The sequence below is a fragment of the Trichosurus vulpecula genome, chromosome 3 (genome assembly GCF_011100635.1).
Source record: "Trichosurus vulpecula isolate mTriVul1 chromosome 3, mTriVul1.pri, whole genome shotgun sequence".
NCBI classification, from domain to species: Eukaryota; Metazoa; Chordata; class Mammalia; order Diprotodontia; family Phalangeridae; genus Trichosurus; species Trichosurus vulpecula.
The window spans coordinates 315,429,140-315,439,170 of NC_050575.1; the positions used below are offsets into that span (position 1 = coordinate 315,429,140).

At 45.7% G+C, this 10,031-nt stretch overlaps 1 protein-coding gene across 1 annotated transcript in view; it reads right to left on the reverse strand.

Moving 5' to 3' along the window:
- RASSF2 (Ras association domain family member 2) overlaps nucleotides 1-9,613 on the reverse strand; it is a 65,860-nt gene extending 56,247 nt beyond the window's left edge. The window contains exon 1 of the mRNA XM_036751007.1: nucleotides 9,436-9,613. The gene's annotated coding sequence lies outside the window, so the exon portion shown is untranslated. The remainder of the gene's footprint in view (nucleotides 1-9,435) is intronic.
- Between the last annotated feature and the right edge of the window lie 418 nt (nucleotides 9,614-10,031).

A 10,031-nucleotide genomic window follows, 5' to 3' on the forward strand; every position in this document is an offset into this window, starting at 1 on the left:
CCTTACAGAGAGTTATACAATATGATAGAAGGGAGCTTTAAGACCATCTAGTTCAGAGGTATCCAATACACAGCCCAGAACACTCCTGGGGACTGCTCATACCTGACTAAAATGTAATTGAGAAATATTTAACAAAATAAAATACAATAGAACATGTGGTTTTTCTAAGTCAATGTGCAGCCCACAGGGATCCTTATGTATGCTCTAGTGACCCCTGTTTCTATTTGAAACTATTCTTGTTTTCCCCCCACCCCTTTCATTTTACTAAGAAAACTGAAGCCCAGAAAAGGGACTGGCCCAAAGTCACACAGTAAGTTTAGTAGAAGTGCCAGGACCAGAATCCAGATTTCCTGACTCCCAGGCCATACTTCACTGCCTACCTCTAGAAAGAGGATTTTGCTTCAAATCAGGGGACTTAAGCCATGGGAAGGCATCTACCACAGTGCCACATTCTCTGCTGAAGATTTTTGTATGATCACTAAATGTTAGCCCTTCATTTATGAAACTAAGTCAACTAGGACATGACCAAAAGCCATGGACCTGACTTTCTCCTGTGCTTTAGTTTCCTCACTTGTAAAATGAGAAAGTTGGAGGTGATGATTGGCAATGTCTCTTCCAGTTGTAAATCCTATGATCTGGCATATTTTTATGTTATTGTATTATTACTATTTATTTAGTTTTATTTAAAATTTTTTTTCAACTAACAAGCATGTGTTTGGCGTCTCTCTTTAAGATCATCTTGGTCTCTGGGCCAAGTGACTGGAGTCACTGTGGGCAAGGGTTCCACATTAGACTCTTGCCTCCAGATCATAGCTCCTAACCCAAAAGCCTTGCCAACCTTTCATCCCTGATGATTACAGTCCAGAATCCCCAGATGACAGGAGTTATTGGAGTCAGATGATGCCCATGTTTATACAGGCCTGCCATCCCTGGGGCACCCCTCTTCCCTCCTGGACCCACCCTGTGTATCCTTCACAGGAACATACAAGGAAGACTCAGTGTAAACAAAACCAATGACTACCCAGCTTGTGGCGGTGACCCATTTCCAAAGGACTTAGTCTAAAACCATAAAAAAGAGAAACATGTTTTGTTGTTGCTTTGTTTAAAGCAACAGTGTCTTACCAGCTTCCTCTTGGTAGGGTGACTGTCTGGGCTGCGTATACAGGTGGCTGGGGAGGGGATATCAGACGGAGATCAGCCCTGCAATTGTTTTAAAGACTACCAGCCTAGCATCCAAGGCTGGCGAGGGTGCTAAGGAATGTCTCTTCTCACAAAAGCAGGAGGCTAAGCCCTGTGGATGTAGACTCAGGAGGATCACAGAATGTTAAGAGCTGGAAGGAACCACAGACTTCATCTATCCAGGTCTCTTCATTAGACAAGTTCACTGTAACATTCAGTTAATCAAGAGGCATCTATCAAGGACCTAGTTCCAGCAAGGCACTGCAGATACACAACAAATAAAAACAGTGCCCCTGCCCTCAAGGGGTTTACATTCTTTCTCTGGCTGATATTTATCAGGAAATTCGAAGGTAATTTTAGGGTGGAGGGAAGAAGGGAGAGGGGGGAGGATCAAAAGGCATCAACAGGAAACAAAGCTTGAGCTGAGCTTTGAAGGAAACCAAGAGAGAGACAAGAAAGAAATATGGCATAGACATGGGGGACGTCAGTGCCAAGGCACAGAGATGAAAGATGGAAGACGAAATGTCACCTATGAAAAACAGAAAAGCCAGTTTGATTGGACCATACATGGGGATTAAGGGAAGAAAGAGGTATATGGGGTGGGGGCAGCTAGGTGGCGCAGTGAGTGGAGCGCCGGCCCTGGAGTCAGGAGGACCTGAGTTCAAATCCAGCCTCGGACACTTGACACATGTACTAGCTGTGTGACCCTGAGCAAGTCACTTAACCCCAATTGTCCTACCAAAAAAAAAAAAGAGAGAGAGAGAGAGAGAGAGATGAGTTGAGGACCATGTTCTGAGCCTGAGATGCAAGACTGCTGATGCCAGCTCCCACCTCCACACTAGCTAGTGTCCTAGAAGACCCAGACCTAGAGGCTCCTATTTCTAAAGTGCTCTACCCTCACAGAAACACTATGAGGTAGATAGTACAACTCTTATTGGTGCCATTGTGCAGAAGAAGAAACTGAGGTTCAGAGAGGTCCCTAGTAGCTTGCCCAGGGTTTCCACAGTTAGTAAATATCACAGCTGGGATTCGAGCCCAAGTCTCCTTATAATTTTAGAAATTTAAGGTACCGCAGGAGTCATCTTCATGGATTCGATTCAAAGCTAGTCTAACCCCTTCCTTTTACAGATGGGTAAACTGAGGCCCAGGGAGGTGAAGTGATCTATCCAAAATCATGCAGGGCATATCAGAGGTAGAATTCAAGGGAAAGTCCTCTGACCCCATAACCAGTCAAGGTTATGTGCCATGAGGATGCCTCTCTGACTCCAGTATATCTATGGCTCCCCCCACCCAGAACAAACCATTATGAAGCCCCTTTTGGAAAAGTCCCAGAAAGCTTTGGGAAAATGTTCTCTATGCAAGGAATTAGAAGAGCAAACAAAACAGGGCTAACAAAGTCCTCACATACTAATTTCCATACTCACACCCTCTCCTTGCCTGGCTCTCTGCAAAGAGACTACAAAAGGTCCAAACTCTCCCACCTGTGAGGGCCCATAATCAGCCTTCACCCAAGCAATGGGGAAGGTAAGCCACAGACAGGAGAAAGTAAGAGCAGGAAGGGCCCCTGGAGCCTCCTGGCCAACTCCCTCCCTTTCCAAGGAGCAGTAAGGTCCAAGGAATATTTGCCCAAGGTCATACGGCCGGTAATCAACAAAGCTGGGATTGTAACCCAGGGTTCTTCCTACTTCATCATGCTGGCACTCCTCCTCATCCAGGCTGCCTTCAACTTAATCTGAATCTGAATTCACTCAGATAAGGGGAGATACCCCAAGAACCTTCAGAGGCAGCCCTGTGTCGCCTTCTCCCTCCCATTGTCTCCAGAACTTAGATGAGATCCAAAAGCCCTGGGAGCTGAAGTCTGATATGCAGCAAGCCCCCCGCGTTGGCATGTCTCTAGGGAGATGGCACTGCTTCTACTTGTTTTCCTCTCAAAGCATGGGGCAAGAAACCATTCTCTATTCAGAGACCCTTTTCTCCAAGATCAATACAAGACGAACTGAAAAATAAAATGTAAACATTCTCTATTATGTTCTTACTCAGTGGCCAGAGCACTGGGCCTCTGGAGTCAGGAAGAGCTCAGTTCAAATCTGACCTCAGACATTTATTAGCTATGTGACCCTGGCAAGTCATTTGACCTCTGTTTGCCTGGATTTCCTCATCTGTAAAATGGGGATAATAGAAGCACTTACTTCACAGGGTTGTTGTGCAGACCAAATGAGCACCTAGCACAGGACCTGTCTCACCGAGGAAGCACAAATGGCCTCGTCTCTATACTGGGAGAGGCCGTGTTACTATCCAGATGCCGTCCCAGAGAGCCTCCTAGCAAGAAACCCTACCCATCCTCACTTGATGGTTCTCTTGTCAATGGGAGAGCTCTCTTTCAGGGGTCTCTGGTTGAGTTCCCGAAAAAGGGAACAAAGCCTGCTGAAAACCAAAATCAGGCTGAAGGCCTAAATGCGCAAAAGAATTCCCTGTGGGTTATGCTACCTCTGAGGTCCCTTAGTGAGGCCTGGGCCAGGTTCTCCAGGACTAAAGCTGCAGTGAGAGTGACCAAAGGAAATCCCATGGCTAGGCCCTGGTGAATGATACCTCCACCACCTCAGTTCTCATCCTCTGAAAGTGTTTAAGTATTTATGTCTTGACGGGAGGCCATGAAAGGAAGGAGCAATTAGCAAATCCGCTGGTTAAAGTCCCAACTTTATTTCTTTAATGAAGGTTATTCCCTTAATGATGTCATAACTAGGGCTAATATTTATGTAGTGTTTTAAAGGTTTGCAAAGCGCTTTATACATACCTCATCTGAACCTCACAAAAACCTTGGGATGTAGGGGCTCTTGCCCATTATACAGATGAGGAAATTGAGACAGAGAAGTGAAGTGTCTTACCCAGGGTCTGAGGCAGGATTTGGACTCATGCTCCTAACTCCCAGTCCCCCACTCTATCCATGGCAATGCCTAGCTGCCTTATTAAGATAAAAGAGAACTTTACTTTGCGATAAGATAATCAATAAGAACTCTGCCAGCTTTAAAATCCTGCATTCATGTAAGTTTCATTATGTAAGACTATTGACTGAATCTGGGTTTCTGCTGCCAAATTCAAGTTTTATCAAATTCAAACATATTCCAGAATAAATAAGACCCCAAAGAGGTTATAAAATTGACAGGAGCTTTGTATCCTACCTTGGTCAGGCCACATGGACTATTATGTTCTATTCTAGAGGCCACATTTCAAGAAGAACACTGACAAATCCTGGCCATTCCAGAGAGTGTCTAGAGGAGGGAAACCAGCATGGTGAAGGACCTTGCACTCAGGCCACCTAAGGATGTGAAACTGAAGGACCTGGAGATGTTTAGCCTGCAGAAAAGATTTGGGAGGAGAGTGAGGAGAGATAATCGTGGTTTTCAAGTATTTGAGGGGCAGCCACAAAAAGGGAATTAGATTTGTTCTGCTTAGCCTCAGAGGGCAGAATTAGGAGCCATGAACAGATAGAAGCTACAGAACTTCAATTTCGTGGGAGGAAAAATTTCCTAGCCTAATGGCTAGGAACTATCCACAAGATCAACAGGCTGCCCAAGGAAGTTATGGGTTCCCCTAATGGAGTGGGGGAAGGGGGGCGATCTTCAAGCAGAGACTAGATGACCACTTGTTCAGAATGTTGCAGAGAAGATTGTTATGTGAGTATGGGTTGAACTAGATGCTTTTGAGGCTCCTTCTAATCCTGACATTGTGTAACCCTTGGGTGATTCCAAACAACAAATGATCAGAAGCGTGATGAAGCTTAAGTTCATGCCCTTCTTTTGAGACCATCTTGTCTATATCTTGTTTCAGGTGCAGCACTGGGCTTGGAGTCAGGAGCACCTGAGTTCAAATCAGGCCTCAGACACTTGCTAGCTATATGACCTTAGACAAGTCACTTAATGCTGTTTTCCTCATCTGCAAAATGAGCTGGAGAAGGAAATGGCAAACCACCCCAGCATCTTTGCCAAGAAAACCCCAAATAGGGTCACAAAGAATCAGACATAATACTACTTACTGAACAACAACATATCTTGTTTTTACATAGTTGTATAGAGGTTCTCCTGCCCGCCTCCCACCCCATTAGACTACAAGCTCCTTGAGAGCAGGAACTGTCTTTTGCCTTGCTTTGTATTCTCAGCCCTTAAGACAGTCCCTGGCACATAGTAGGCACTAAATGACACTATATAGGGTGTCCCAAAAGTCATAATGCAGTTTTAAGCTTTAATAAAGCTTTAAAGATTAAATCTACACAAAAACTTTTGGGATATCTTGCATTTCTTGTTTGCACATGATTGTGCAAACCCATCTGGGGTTTTCTTGGCAGAGATACTGGAGTGGTTTGCCAGTTCCTTCTCCAGCTCATTTTACAGATGAGGAAACTGCAGCAAACAGGGTTAAGTGACTTGCCCAGAGTCACACAGCTAATAAGTGTCTGAGGCCAGATTTGACCTCAGGAAGATGAGTCTTTCTAACTCCAAGCCAGGCACTTTATGAACTGGGCCACCTAGCTGCCCGATAGCAAACCCTTGATAAATAAATGCTTGTTTACTTGAGTTGATTTGTCACCATCGCTCCCTACTTTGCCACTTAGTTGTTCGATCCTGAAAGTAGCCCGTATCAGCAGCATCAACAAATAATGAATCAGATCTTTGTGGTTTACTAAATAGTCTTATTGAGGCTTCTCTTTCAGCCCAAGATTAAAGTAGTGAAACTAAGTGCTTAAACATTACAGTTTGTAAATTGATTTTTGCATAGTAGATTTCATTTCATTAATGCAATCAACCATAAGTCTTCATCTCCCTTCATGGAATGTCCCCTGCCTCACCTCCACCTCTCAGAATCACAAGTTTCCTTCAAGAAGGTTCCACCTTCTGCACAAAGCTTTTTCTGATCTTCCTAGAGCCTCCCTCCACCCAGTTCTCTCTGTCTGTATCTCTGCCTATATACACACACACACACACACACACACACACACACACACACACACACACGTAAAATTCCTCCATATATAGATATGTAGTAATTTTTAGTATCTATACCAACACATATAAATAATGTCTTCCTTGATTAAAAGTAAGGTATGTGAAGGCAAGGAGTTCCATTTTTGGTTTTGTAGCTTGAGCACCCAATGGGTGCCTAAGAAATGTTTAGGGATTGATTGAATTATATATCCCATTCTATTTCTAACCCAAAAGCATTCCTTCAATTTAGCACTACTTTCTAATAAGCTCCAAATCGTTGTCTTTTGGTGCCATAAAATTGTATTAAATGCTCTTCCCTTTTCCCCCTCGTTCTGACTATCCTATTTCGTAGTAGTACTTGTCACCTAGCAAAGTTGTCTACTACTTTTTGCTAATGCTGTACAGTTTGCTTAGAAGGCCAAATGACTCAGAGAACTTTGGCAAAGCTGAGTTCTGCCTGGCACCAGAGAGAGTCCATGGTCCTCAGAGGGGTCTGAACCTAGAAATAGGAAAGAGGGGTAGAGAAGAGAGAGATGGGCTGATCCTTCCATAGCAACCACACAATCTCACAAAGCCTTTCCTTCTTGGTAGGACCACCCAAGGCTCAAGTTCAACAAAGAATAGCTTTTGAGAATCTAGGGTCATCTCCACCCTCAGGACAAGGCATCAGAAGGGCTTTAGTGGAGGTGTGTAAATAATAGTCATTCAGTAATAAGCTACCTAAATGATAATATAACATTGCCCCTCCCACCTCCAGAGCAAAGAAAAAAAATACAAAGTTGTTTTATCCCTGTCACACACAGGTATGAAGATGTTACTCCAAAGACCCTTCTGGCTTGGAGCTTTTTGTAGACAAAATGTCACTTCAGAATTGGTCTTCCTGCTCTCAAGGTCATAGAACTTGATCTAGAAGAGGAAATCCTGAATTTTCCACTGCCCTTAATACTCACTATGTATATATATGTGTGTGTGTGTGTGTGTGTGTGTGTGTGTATACACACATATATGTACATGAGCTTATATATATATATGTACGTGTGTGTGTATGTATGTATTTACACCTACATACTCAGGGATATACTTAATACACTTATATATGTATCTTTTTCAGAAGCATTCTTAAAATGCCATATGACATTTGAATTTTTCAACACTAAAAGTGGGGGAAGACTTCTTCTGGACTTTGACAGTTTTTCTTTTCATCCCTACTAGCCTATTACCTATTAGGAGCACAAGAGAAGAGGGTTTGGAGATAGAGGCAAAGTGACTGAGCCAACGTCTCAGAAATAGTAGCAGGGCTGAATTCGAATCCTGGCCTCTAGACTTAATCCATCACTAGTTCTGGTGGTTCAGACTGTACCTTGGTCAATGCACACCAGTCATACATATCAGAATAAACATCTTGTCATCCAAGTGCCTTGTAAAGTAAATGCATCAGTCACCTAATAAAAAAAAAATCTGGAAGGTCATCTAGTCCAACCCCCTCATTTTATAGATGAAGAAATGGTTTCAGAGAAGCAACAGCCTTACCCAAGGTCACACAGCTAGTTACTGGCAGAGCCAGGATTCAAATCCAAACATAGTGTTCTTCCTACTACACTGCACTGCCTTCTACCTTGCTCAGAGTCACAATTCAATTGAGTTTGGCCAATATTCATTAAACATATTTGTGGCGGCAGCTAGGTGGTGCAGTGGTTAGAGCACTGGGCCTGGAGTCAGGAAGACCTGAATCCAAATCTAGCCTCAGATACTTTCTAGTTGTGTAACCCTGGGCAAGTCACTTAACTTTCCTGTTTGCCTTAATCTACTAGAAAAGGAAATGGTAAACCACTCTAGTATCTTTGCCAGGAAAACCCCATGGACAGTATGGTCTAGGGGGTCAAGAAGAGTTGGACATGACTGAACAACTTTGCAGGTGAGGAACCTGCAGTCCAGAGAGTTAAGTGACTTGTTAGTGGCAGAGTTAAGATATGAACCCAGGTTCCAGGACTCTAGTTAGAATGCTCATTTTGTTCCCCAATGTTTCCTATGCACCCTCTAACCCTCAGAGCATGGCTGGATAGAGAAACTGGTACCAGGGCCTACAGTGGAAACCAAGAAGAGCGATAAGCTTCAGAGAACAAAATGACTTCTCCTTCACCTTAGCAAAAGACAACCAAAACAAAACAAAGAATCTTCACTTCATTAGATTTTGCCTAAGTCAGGCACACAGGCAAAGGCTGAGAAGAGCAGAAAGGAACAAGAGAATCATCCCCTCTCCTTCCTGCCTCCACTTCTAAAAGAAGCCACTTAACTGTTCCTTCTCACCAGCCTGGGACTTAACTCCCCCATCCAGATATGAGAGCTGCTTGGCCAAAGTGAAACTCGGGATGGCAGAGTTAGGGTTACTCCCTCCCTCTAAGGGCTGTTGAAAGGAAAAGATTAAAGGAATTAAAGGAATCTATTCTAATTCTAAGGAAGAACTAAAAACGCTCAATTTGCTGCCCCCAAGATCTTTTATTCCACCTTGTGCCTGGGATCATAATAACTTAGAGCAGGGGAAAATACAGACTTAGAAATCATCCAGCCCAGCTCCTTCATTTTACACATTCAGAAAGGGGAAGTGGTTAATAGGGCCACACACCTAATATGAAGAGTAGAGAAAAACAGGACTCAAAACGAGGGCCTCTGACTTCAAAACTAAACACCCTGTCCCCCGCAGCCCAGCTCACAGCACCTGCCACTCCCGCCCCGACTGGAAGACTGAGAAGGGAAAGAACCCAGACTATTACCAAGGAAGTGTAGTTTTAGGGACCTCAGAGGAAGATCCCCAATGGGGGAGACTCAGACCCAATTGGATTAAAGGAGAGGTCAAATACTCCAACCTTCTCAATGTACAGATGAGGAAACTGAGGCCCCAAAAGAGAAGTGAAGTGCCTAGGGTCACTCAAGTAGCGGCGCTACACAATACTCCGCTCCCTTGCATTTGGGGATGGGGAGAAAGAATAGGAGAGACGGAGATGTGCCTGCAAAGATGGAGCTGGGATGCTAAACTTTGAAAGATAGAGAGATCTCGGTGCTGGCTGCGAGTGGGAGGACCTGGGATGGTTTGTTGGGGCTGAGCGCAGGAGATCCACCGGGAAGGACCTGAGCCCAGATCCACGCGCGCACGGGAACACGGATAGACACACACTGATACAGCCCGACACAGACACACACAGCACCGTGACAAGAGGAAGGGGAAGAGCGAGCGGGGCTGCCAGGGCAGCCAAAGGGGAAGGATCAAAGACCGCTTTACCGTGCGCCCCCGAGCTAGCAGGCGAAACCTTGGGGGCGCGGAGCTACCCCTGAGGGACAGCCCCCGCGGACTTCAGTCCTGTCCACGCGGCAGCCGTAGCCTCCCCGGCAGGTCCAGCCCATCAGTCCCCGGGAGGGCTCGCGGGGCAGCTTCGGGGAGACGGAGGAGGGAGGACCGCACCAGCCACCAGGCCACCGCCCTCCCCCGCTTCCACCCCCCTGATTGATGGAGCCCCCAGCTCCAATCCAGCCACAGCTGGCCGCGGGCTTCTGCAGCCCCATTGGCTAGGCGGCCCCTCGCCTCCCCGCCCCCTTTTCTTCCCACTCTCCCCCTCCCCAGGGAGGAACGTGGGCGGGGCTTCTCCCCTCCCTTGCAGACAATGCTGAGCTGCTGGAGTGGCGGCTCTGGCGGGCGCTCTCCGAACATCCACCCCTTGGATTGTCATCTGAGGCATCTTTTCTTTGCTTTCCGTTTTTTCCTGGGGCGCGGGAGAAGGCTAGTGGTTTGGGAAGACGAACTGAGCTGGGCTGAACGCCACTCTTTGAGCTCAGCTGTCTAGGTGCCGGGCTTGTTGGGGGGCGGAGGGGGAGAAGTGA